The 11,217-nt window shown below is 44.5% G+C and overlaps 1 pseudogene; it reads right to left on the reverse strand.

Moving 5' to 3' along the window:
• Positions 1-10,194: 10,194 nt before the first annotated feature.
• On the reverse strand, positions 10,195-10,312 carry LOC124803620 (annotated as a pseudogene).
• Positions 10,313-11,217: the final 905 nt, after the last annotated feature.

Genomic DNA, 11,217 nt, shown 5'->3' on the forward strand with positions numbered 1-11,217 from the left:
GTGAGGTCTCCACAGTACATCGATGTTATCGCCAGTGGTCGGCGGAAGGTGCACGTGCCCGTCGACCTGGGACCGGACCGCAGCGACGCACGGATGCACGCCAAGACCGTAGGATCCTACGCAGTGCCGTAGGGGACCGCACCGCCACTTCCCAGCAAATTAGGGACACTGTTGCTCCTGAGGTATCGGCGAGGACCATTCGCAACCGTCTCCATGAAGCTGGGCTACGGTCCCGCACACCGTTAGGCCGCCTTCCGCTCACGCCCCAACATCGTGCAGCCCGCCTCCACTGGTGTCGCGACAGGCGTGAATGGAGGGACGAATGGAGACGTGTCGTCTTCAGCGATGAGAGTCGCTTCTGCCTTGGTGCCAATGATGGTCGTATGCGTGTTTGGCGCCGTGCAGGTGAGCGCCACAATCAGGACTGCATACGACCAAGGCACACAGGGCCAACACCCGGCATCATGGTGTGGGGAGCGATCTCCTACACTGAATAGTGCACGGTACATCCAAACCGTCATCGAACCCATCGTTCTACCATTCCTAGACCGGCAAGGGAACTTGCTGTTCCAACAGGACAATGCACGTCCGCATGTATCCCGTGCCACCCAACGTGCTCTAGAAGGTGTAAGTCAACTACCCTGGCCAGCAAGATCTCCGGATCTGTCCCCCATTGAGCATGTTTGGGACTGGATGAAGCGTCGTCTCACGCGGTCTACACGTCCAGCACGAACGCTGGTCCAACTGAGGCGCCAGGTGGAAATGGCATGTCAAGCCGTTCCACAGGACTACATCCAGCTTCTCTACGATCGTCTCCATGGGAGAATAGCAGCCTGCATTGCTGCGAAAGGTGGATATACACTGTACTAGTGCCGACATTGTGCATGCTCTGTTGCCTGTGTCTATGTGCCTGTGGTTCTGTTAGTGTGATCATGTGATGTATCTGACCCCAGGAATGTGTCAATAAAGTTTCCCCTTCCTGGGACAATGAATTCACGGTGTTCTTATTTCAATTTCCAGGAGTGTATAACTGTTTCTCTAAATTGGTCATAGGTCACATTGAAAACTGCTGCCCTAAGAAAGTAACCAAAGCAAATAGATTACATGTTTCAAAACCTTGGATTAAAAATGGAAGAAAAGTGTCTTGCAAAACAAAAAGAAGACTGTACTTAATGTTAAGGAAGAATTATTACTACAGAGCTAAATCAAATTACAAATGATATTGTAAAATTCTAAACAAAGTAATCAGAACCTAAAAATGTATCTATTTTCAAGGAAAATAAATGCCTCTAATAACAAGATAAACACTATATGGAACATAGTAAAAAGTGAACACAGGAAAACTAACCAGGGAAGTGAGGAAATTATGTTAGATGTAAATAATGAGTTGATTAGAGATACCTCCAAAATTGCAGACTCTTTCAACAACTTTTTACTTTCTGTAGCGGACAACTTACGTGTGCATAATTCCTCAGAAGACAGCTTAAAATATTTAAAAATGCATTTCTGCAGAAGTTTGACAAAATTCAACTATATCCTACCTCACTGAAAGAGATTACTAATATTATTGGCTCTCTTAAACAAATGTTCCAGTGGTTATAATGAAATCAGCGCTACCATAATTAAATGTGGCTCCTCAGAACTTTGTGACATACTGAGTTACTTATGTAATGAGTTCCTCTACAGAGGTACTTCTCCAGATAGACTTAAATATGCTATTGTCAAATCATTATACAAAAAAGGAGACAAATCATCAGTGGAAAACTTTCACTATTGGCAATATTTTCAAAAGTGTGTGAAAGTGTTATGTACAATAGACTTTATAAACACTTAGTACAGAAAAATATTCTCATATGTAATCAGTTTGGATTTAAGAGATGATTGTCAACTGTCCAAGCTATATTCACTTTTACAAATTATATATGAGAATCAACAAATCAAAAGTTATCACTTGGAATATTCTGTGATCTGGCTAAAGTTTTTGATTGTGTTAAGCATGATATCCGTATACAAAAGTTAAAATACTATGGGATCGCAGGAGTAGCAGGCTCATGGTTCTCTTCCTATCTTTTTAATAGAAAACAGTGTGTGTCTGTGTCAGGCTTACCACATAACAACAGTCATTTAAAATATGAAACCATCAGACAAGGGGTGCCCCAGGGCCTCTGTTTTAGTTGCCTTGTTGTTCCTATTATATATTAATGACCTTCCATATGCAGTGTCACAAAATGCAAATTTTGTCTTATTTGCAGGTGATGCAAGTATTGGTATAAAAAAGAGTACCCATGGTCTCATTGAGCAATCAGCTAATGAAATATTTGTATCAATGGGTGGTTCACAGCAAATGGATTGTCACTGAATTTTGACAAGACCCAGTACATACAGTTTAGTGCCTCACAAAGCGTACCTGACTCTATAAGTATAATGTATTCAAAGAATGAAATTAAAGCTGTAGAGAGTGTCAAATTTTTAGAGCTACAAATTGACCACAACCTAAATTGGAAAACTCACACTGTAGACTTAATGAATCGCCTCAGTTCAGCTACATTTGCAGTATGCATGATAACAGAAATAGGTGATTTAAAAATGAAGAAGTTAGTTTATTCGGCCTACTTCCATTAACTAGTGAGTTATGGAATCATCTTTTGGGGAAACTCCTCTCACAAAGAGAGCATTTTCAAAATTCAGAAAGGAGTCATTAGAATGATATCTGGTGTCAGTCCTAGATCATCATGCAGAGACCTCTTTAAGAAATTTGGTAGTCTAACTACTACTTATCAGTACATTAACTCACTGATGCCCATTATCATTTCCAACATGTCTCTTTTTACACAAAATAGTGCAAAAGATGATAATAATACCAGAACCAAAAACAAGCTGTATAAGAACTATAAAAGCATAACATTAGTACAAAAAGGAGTCAAATACATGGGTACTCATACGTCTAATAACTTACCAGAGCATATCAAAGGTCTTGTAAGTGATACAAATCGGTTTCAGAGTGAATTAAAGAACTTCCTCTTGGCCAACTCTTTCTACTCCATCGATGAATATCTTCACAAGGATTGTAGCTCATAACTACGTCTACATTATAATTGTACAATATCCATGATCTAAGGTATAAAAAAAGAAAACATTTAACTCTTTCCACATCCCAAAGACTCCTCTCCAAGGGATCCATGGAAAACGATAAATGTAATGTAATGTAACAGGATTTCTGGGTGTTCATTTATTATTTTTGTATCTCGTTATCGGTCTGTTTCGTTTACCAAGACATGGGATACCGATTAGTTCATTTATATTATGTAGAGGCGAGATTGTGTTGTTGTATCGGTCTTCGGTCCGATTAATTAGAACTTTTGCAATTATTATATTAAAATTAAGTACTAATTATGTACACTAAATGTACTGAATACTATTTAACTTTATCTTTTATCTTTATTTTTGGAGACAACGTTGCCTGGCATCTCTTCTGTACAATTGTGAGTCATAAGGAGGACTTCATAGCGAAAAGCTAAATGGTAGACGTCATCAATGTGAAGTTGTTGAGAAGAATGTGAATAAAACATAAATTCCAAGAAAACTTGATAGCTGATGAAAACTACTAGTTCTTCATAAATATATAATCGAATCAAGGTATTTATCTATATGGAAGACCAATGGATCTGAAGTTGCAAATTTGAAACACAATACGTTCTAATACAAAAAAAGGAAAAAATCGACGCACCACGAAGGAATTATCCGAACGGGATGGAAATAGGTAGATGTGATGTACATGTACAAAGAAACAAATCGTTACAATTCCAGAAGAAATGGATGATTCATTCAAGAAAAAGAGCTTCACAAACTGAGCATGTGAATAACGCATTGGTCCACCTCTGGCCCTTATGCAGGCAGTTATTTGGCTTGCCGCTGATTGTCTTCCTTGGGGAGATCATGCTACATTTTGTCCAAATGGCGCATTAGATCGTCAGAATACTTCTATACCGCATCCAATGACGCCATTGGCAGAGGATGACACGGCGTTCGGTCGGTCCCAGTTGGCCCATCTGTGATCAAAACGGAGGTGCTTAAGATAACTCAAGTGAGTATAAATAATGAAGTGGGGAAAATGGCGGCATTTGAAACATATGACAGCATAGCTGTGAAACACTGGCAACAGAGAAAAATGGAAAGGAATCTCTTGAAGCACTAGAGGTACGGTGCTGGAGACGCCTGTTACAATCAGAGTCCAGAAAATCGTGTAAAAAGATTGCAGTGGAAGATCATTCAGGAAGAAAACACAAGTGCAATAGTCAGATAATAGGACACGACTAATTCCTTTTAACTGTCCGAGAAGGAACGTTACAATGTAAGATAGCCCAAGGATGTCCGCGACTTAGCCGGGCGCTGTGGCCGAGCGGTTCTAGGCTCTTCAGTCTGGAACCGCGAGACCGCTACGGTTGCAGGTTCGAATCCTGCCTCGGGCGTGGATGTGTGTGATGTCCTTAGGTTAGTTAGGTTTATGTAGTTCTAAGTTCTGGGGGACTGATGATCACAGATGTTAAGTCCCATAGTGCTCAGAGCCATTTGAACCTGTTGTCCGCGATTTCTGTTTTTAAAGCAAGCTATAGACAATGCTGGAATCTTTAATTACGCAGAAATGAAGAAATGAGCTTCTAAAAGATCCAGGTGGAGAGCTGCTAGCGAATGCGAAGATTGATGACGAAGAAAACCACTGAATATTTCAACACTTATTGCAGAATGTTCTAGAAGTAGTACATAAAAAAATGTTCGACGCACTACGAAAGAATTATTCGAATGGGACAGAAAACGGTAGGTGTGATGTACATACACAGACAAGCAAATTTCGGAAAAAATTGATGATTATCCAAGAGAAAGTGCTTCACAAAGTGATTAAGTCAGTAACGCATAATGGCCCTCATGCAAGCAGTTAATCGGCTTGGCATTGATTGGCAGAGTTGTTCCATGTCCACCTGAGGGATTTCTGTCCAAACGGCGCATCAGATCGTCAAAATACCGAGCTGGTTGGACGACCCTTCCCATAGTAATCCAGACGTTCTCAATTGGGGAGAGATCCGGTGGGCGGGCGGGCATTATCTTGCTGAAGTGTAAAACTTTTGTTTATTGGTGTATATTGCTTCTCTAATTCCTTGCCTTATGTCTTCGCTTCTTCTTACTTGAGTTACTTTGCGCACCACCGTTCTGAGCGCAGATGGGCCAACTGGGACCGACCAATCGCAGTGTCATCCTCTGCCAGTGGCGTCATTGGATGCGTTGTGGAAGTATAGGAGTCAGCACATAGTTATTTCGGCCGTTATCGATTTAGCAGACCTGATACTGCTACTCAGTCAAGTAGCTCCTCTATTTGCATCGTGAGGGTCAGTGTACACTACTCCAGTCGTCCCACCAAGGGAAAATCCCCGTCAGTATCAGAAATGGAACCTGGGTCCTTCGCACTTCAGCCAGTCACGCTGACCAATCAGCTGCAGAGGCAGGTGCGGTTATCACACTTCCTAAATATTTGGATGCTCTTGCTTGTTTCATTTCATTTTGTTTAATTTCACTGTATGTTTCTTCTGGTTCCTTACAGCACGCTTGTGTTTCTATCGATTTTGTGCTAAGTTCCGTTCTGTGCTCATCCCTTAGTACTGTAACCATTCAGTATTACTTGAGGAAAACACAGATTGGAATTCTGACTTTTACTATTGAGCGAGGAAATTATGTTTCGGTGTGCAAATATCGGGATGTCCTCATGATCAACCGTTCTTGGGAAGTGCCACCATCTACAGCCGCAAGCCACCGTAGGTTCCGTGGTGGAGCGTATCTTGTGACGCTACCTTTTCCGTTCCACTCGCTAATCGAGTGGTCCTTACGCGATATGTACGTTGGCGGCAGTAGAATTTTCTGCAGTCAGCTTCAAATGCCGTTTCTCCAAATTTTCGCTGTAGTGTTCCTCGGAAAGAAGGTCGCTTTCCTGAAGCAATTGTGTGATACTTGCCTGTCGTTCGGACCTACCGGTAACGAATCTAGCAGCCCGCCCCTGAAATGCTTCGACGTCTTCCTTCAACCCGACTTGGTTCGGATGCCAAGCACGCGACCAGTATTCAAGATTGCGTCGTACTAGTGTCCTACATGCGGTCTCCTTTGCAGGTGAACCAAGCTTTCCTAGAATTCTCCCAGTCCACCATTCGCATTTCCTACTACGATCCTTACATGCTCGTTCCATTTCATATCACTTTGCAACGCTACGTCTAGACACTTAATCTGTGTGACTGTCAAGCAGCACACGACCAGTGCTGTATTCGAACATTACGGGTTTGTTTTTCCCACTTATCTGTATTAAGTTACATTTTACGACATTTACATCTACCTGCCATTCATCACACAACCTAGAAATTTTGTCTGTGTCATCTTGTATCCTCCTTCAATCACTCATCTTACCGTACACCCCAGCATCTCCAGCAAACAGCAGCAGATTACTGCTCACCCTGCCTACCAGCTTATTTTGTGTGTACAGAGAATAATGTGTATTCTATCAGAGTTCCCGGAGACACTCTGACGATCCCCTTGTCTCTCATGAACACTCGCTGTCGGGGATAACGTACTGGGCTCTATTACTTAAGAAGTCTTTGAGCCACTCACATATCTGGAAACCTATCCTCTATGCTTTTACGTTCATTAACAGTCAGCAGTGTGGCAGCATGTCACATGCTTAATGGAAATTTAGAAATATGGAATCAGCCTTTTGCCCTTCTTCCGTGGTTCTCAGGATCTCAAGTGAGAAAAGGGCAAGCTGAGTTTCGCGGGAGCGATGGTTTCTAAAAACAATGCTGATTTGTGGACAGAAGCTTTTACCTCTCAAGGAAGTTTATTATACTCGAACTGAAATTATCTACAAGGATTCCGTAGCAAACCGATGTTAAAGATATTGGTCTGTAGTTTCGCGGGTCCTTTCCTTTATCCTTCTTATGTGCAGGAGTTCTCCTCTGTCCCTTGGAGCTTTGCTCTGGACGATTCGCGATAAATTAAGGGGACCAGTGCCGTAGAGCACTCTTTGTTAAACCGAACTGGAATTCCATCTGGACCTGGTGACTTAAATGTTTCAACTCTTTCAGTTGTTTCTCTACGCCAGAGGTGCCTATTACTACTTCCTCCTTATGACAGTCAGTACGACTGCAAAACGACGGTGTGTTTGTACAACTGTCCTGTGCGAACGATTTCTTAAACACAAAATTTGAAACTTCGGTTTTCCTTACGTTATCCACTACTGTCACATCAGACTGATCAACTGTGCAACGAGTCATTGGACAGAAGCCTTATACCCTCTTAGTGATTTGACGTAGGACCAGAATTTTCTCGAGTTCTCTGCCAGATCTTTTGCTAAGGTATGATAATGACAGACTTTGTATGCTTCGCGCATCGATCTTATCACAGACGCACGAATCTTTACTAACTGCAGTCTGTCGTCATTTGCGCGTCTCTTTCGAACCGAGAGTGCAATAGCATTAGTTTCCTCAGCAGTCCGCCCCAATAGCTGAACGATCAGCGGGCTGGACTGCCACGCACGGGGACCCGGGTTCGATTCTCGGCTGGGGAGGGAGATTTTCTCCACTCAGGAACTGGGTGTTGTGCTGTCCTCATCGTCATTTCATCCCCATTGTCGACGGACAAGTCGCCCAATGTGGCGTCGCACCCAATAAGACCTGCACTTAGCGGCCGAACTTCCCGACTGCGAAATCCCGGCCACTGATGCCATACTCTCATCTCCATGGTTTCCTCAGCGTATTCCGAATTTCCTTGGTTGTAGGTCTTTCCATCCTTAAAGCACTTACTCGGCACATACTGCTGTGTGCATCGTGGCGAGAGGATCGTTTCGGATTCAGCTGACTGAGGGTGACGGCATCAGCCGTACCTCTGACTACGATGTGCGGATACTTCTTCACCGCTCACCACCGAGGCGGTCCTGTGAATCACGATGTGGCGCTGACGCAACGTGTTTTGTCTTCGTGACTGCGCGGTCACGCCTGGCCTGTGGTAGATGGCAGCTGGTGCCTACGTCAGAAGCCGCGAGTACTCGCGTCCTCTGGGAGGCTGCCGCTGGCCGACGTCGGGCCAAGGACATGCTTGCCGGAAGCTCTCCGTCTCCTTCCAGCTGAACTCTGTGATGTCTCCGATGATGTCCTCCGCTCTTCCTGCTGTGAAATATCTCATCATCATGGCCAGCCTGCACGCAGCAGCGGCGAAGCTATAGATAAGGAAGGAAAGTACTTACCAAACTGGTATCACGCAAAGCGAGGGACTTGAACTCCCAAAAGATTAGGAATCAAGTTATTTACATCTACGTGTACGTCTACATTTATATACATACTCCGCAAGTGACCATGCGGAGAACGGCAGAGGATGCCTTGCACTACTACTAGTCGTTCTTTTTCCTTTTTCACTCGCAATTGGAGCGACGGAAAACTTACTGTCGAATCTTACCTGATTAGTAGGAAACTGAAGGTGTCGTTGTGAAATATCTGTGCTCTAAGCAATCAGTCTTCGGCTGATTGGGAAGTACTTACATGTAGTGTTCCTCAAGGTTCCATCCTGGATCCACTGCTTTTTCTTGCGTAAATTAATGACCTCTCGTCTGTACATTGCCACATGCCAGGTTTGTTTTGTTTGGAAAGACACAAACATTGCAATAAATAGCAATTCAAGTACAGATTTAGAAATGACTGTTAATATAATTTACACTGACATTAACAAATGGTTTAAAGCTAATTCACTTTCATTAAACTCTGATAAGACACACAATATGTGCTTGAGAACCTGTAAGAAATTTCCTTCCAGCATTTGTATAATATATGAAGGCATGCAGTTAGAAGGCGTTGACAGTGTTGAATTTCTGGGATTATAGCTCTACAATAAATTCAGTTGGCAAGGGAATACCACGGAACTGTTGAAGCGTCTAAAAAAGTCTGTATTTGCAATGTGAATGATGCGAGATGCAGGACGAATAAATATAAAAAAGTTTAATACTTTGCTTACTTACATTCTATTATGTCATATGGGATCATATTCTGTGGTAACTCGCTAAATCGAGGAAAAGTTTTTCGAGTGAAAAAACCTGTAGAAACCTGTTCAAGGAACTGGTTATTCTAACCACTGCTTCTCAATATTTTTATTCTTTAATGACATTTGTTGCAAATAATATGTCTCTATTTCCAACTAATAGCTCAATAGGTAGTACCGATACTAGGAATAAGAACAATCTACAGAAAGACCTAAAGTCACTTACCTTTGTCCTAAATGGGGTCCAATATTCAAGAACAGGCATTTTCAATAAACTACGAATAACCATTAAAAACTTGGTTTCAGACACAAGCACAAGGAAAAACGGAGTCGGCAAAATTTCTAACAACAGAGCCGCGTGTTACCACGGCAGGCACCGCAGACTGAGGGAAATGCTCGGAAAAATAAATACGTGTTATTTCTCAGACGGCAGTACTGATATATAGTACGTGTGTGGCGACTTGCGACAAATCAGCGCCCTGCTCGAAGACCGCGCGGTTCTGGAAGGTGCTTTGTTTAAGTGGTTGTTGGAGCAGCTACGGCTAATAGGTGGCCGCGGTGTGCACTTACCAGGGGGCGAAGCACTGCCGAGCCAACAAAGGAGCGGACACCGCCCGCCGCAGTGAAATTGCCCGCCTTGCCGCCTTCCTGTGGGAAAGCCCGACTTTGCGTCTGAGTGAGCCATCTTCCCACCGCAGCCATGAGAAACGGAGCAGGCAAGCCCTCTGTAGCGCCGGCCTGGAGTCTCACGCGTGGCCAACACCTGGCCGGAAACAACGCTGACGGTGCGTGTTTGCATCGCGGCAGTGCTCTGGTTTTAGTTTTCGTAAGCTCCTTGTACGTCACACAGGCGTCGTAGTAAACCGTCATCAATACAAAGAGTTGTTTGAACACCACAGTGCTTTACAAGGCACGGTCGTACTGGAAAAGCAGTACTCCGTCTTCAGGCCACAAGTGGTCCATCGGGACCATCCGACCGCCGTGTCATCCTCAGATGAGGATGCGGATAGGAGGGGCGTGTGGTCAGCACACCGCTCTCCCAGTCGTTATGATGGTTTTCTTTGACCAGAGCCGCTACTATTCGGTCGGGTAGCTCCTCATTTGGCATCACGAGGCTGAGTGCACCCCGAAAAATGGCAACAGCGCATGGCGGCCCGGATGGTCACCCGTCCAAGTGGCGGCCACGCCCGACAGCGCTTAACTTCGGTGATCTGACGGGAACCGGTGTATCCACTGCGGCAAGGCCGTTGCCCGTCGTACTGGAGATGATACTCTATGTGATCAAAAAACCGTTCTTCCTCAAGAGCTGAAAATGGTCAGGGTAGTGATGTTGGATGCTGTGGTCTGGAGCGAAGTGGACGTTCTAACTCATCCCAGTCATCCCAAAGGTGTTTCCTTCGGTTCAGATTGGGACTCACGGTGGGCCAGACCATTTCAGTAATGTTGTTGTCCACAGGGCATACCGTGGTTCAGCACTCCAAATCACTCCTTTCCAGTCATCCAAGACCCAGTGACGTTGCTCTTTGCACCGCCTCAAGCTTCACTTACCTTTGACCGCAGATATGTGTCGCTTGTGATGAGCTGCTCGACCACTGTACCCCGTTCTGTTCAGCCCCCTAGGCACATTTACTGTCGTAGCTGGACTGCTGGTAGCACTTTGAGGTTTACGAGCGGTTCCTTCTGCTGATTTCATTGGCTTCCTTACAAATAAGCTACGCAATGGCCGACGGTCCCTGTACTTTATGTCTGCCAGGTCACGGTTTAGCTGTCGTTGTTTTTTCGCGTCTCCATTTCAAAACACAACACCAACAGTTGACGTCCGCAACTCGTGGTCGTGCGGTACCGTTCTCGCTTCCCACGCCCGGGTTCCCGGGTTCGATTCCCGGCGGGGTCAGGGATTTTCTCTGCCTCGTGATGACTGGGTGTTGTGTGCTGTCCTTAGGTTAGTTAGGTTTAAGTAGTTCTAAGTTCTAGGGGACTGATGACCATAGATGTTAAGTCCCATAGTGCGCAGAGCCATGTGAACCAACAGTTGACCTCGGTAGCTTTAGAAGGGTTGAAACGTGCCTGGCGGATTTGTTACTCAGTGGACATCCAACGACTAGTCTACAGTCACTGAGCTGTCCTCAACGACCCATTCTGCAGTCACTGTTGCTC

This window comes from Schistocerca piceifrons, chromosome 6 (assembly GCF_021461385.2).
Source record: "Schistocerca piceifrons isolate TAMUIC-IGC-003096 chromosome 6, iqSchPice1.1, whole genome shotgun sequence".
NCBI classification, from domain to species: Eukaryota; Metazoa; Arthropoda; class Insecta; order Orthoptera; family Acrididae; genus Schistocerca; species Schistocerca piceifrons.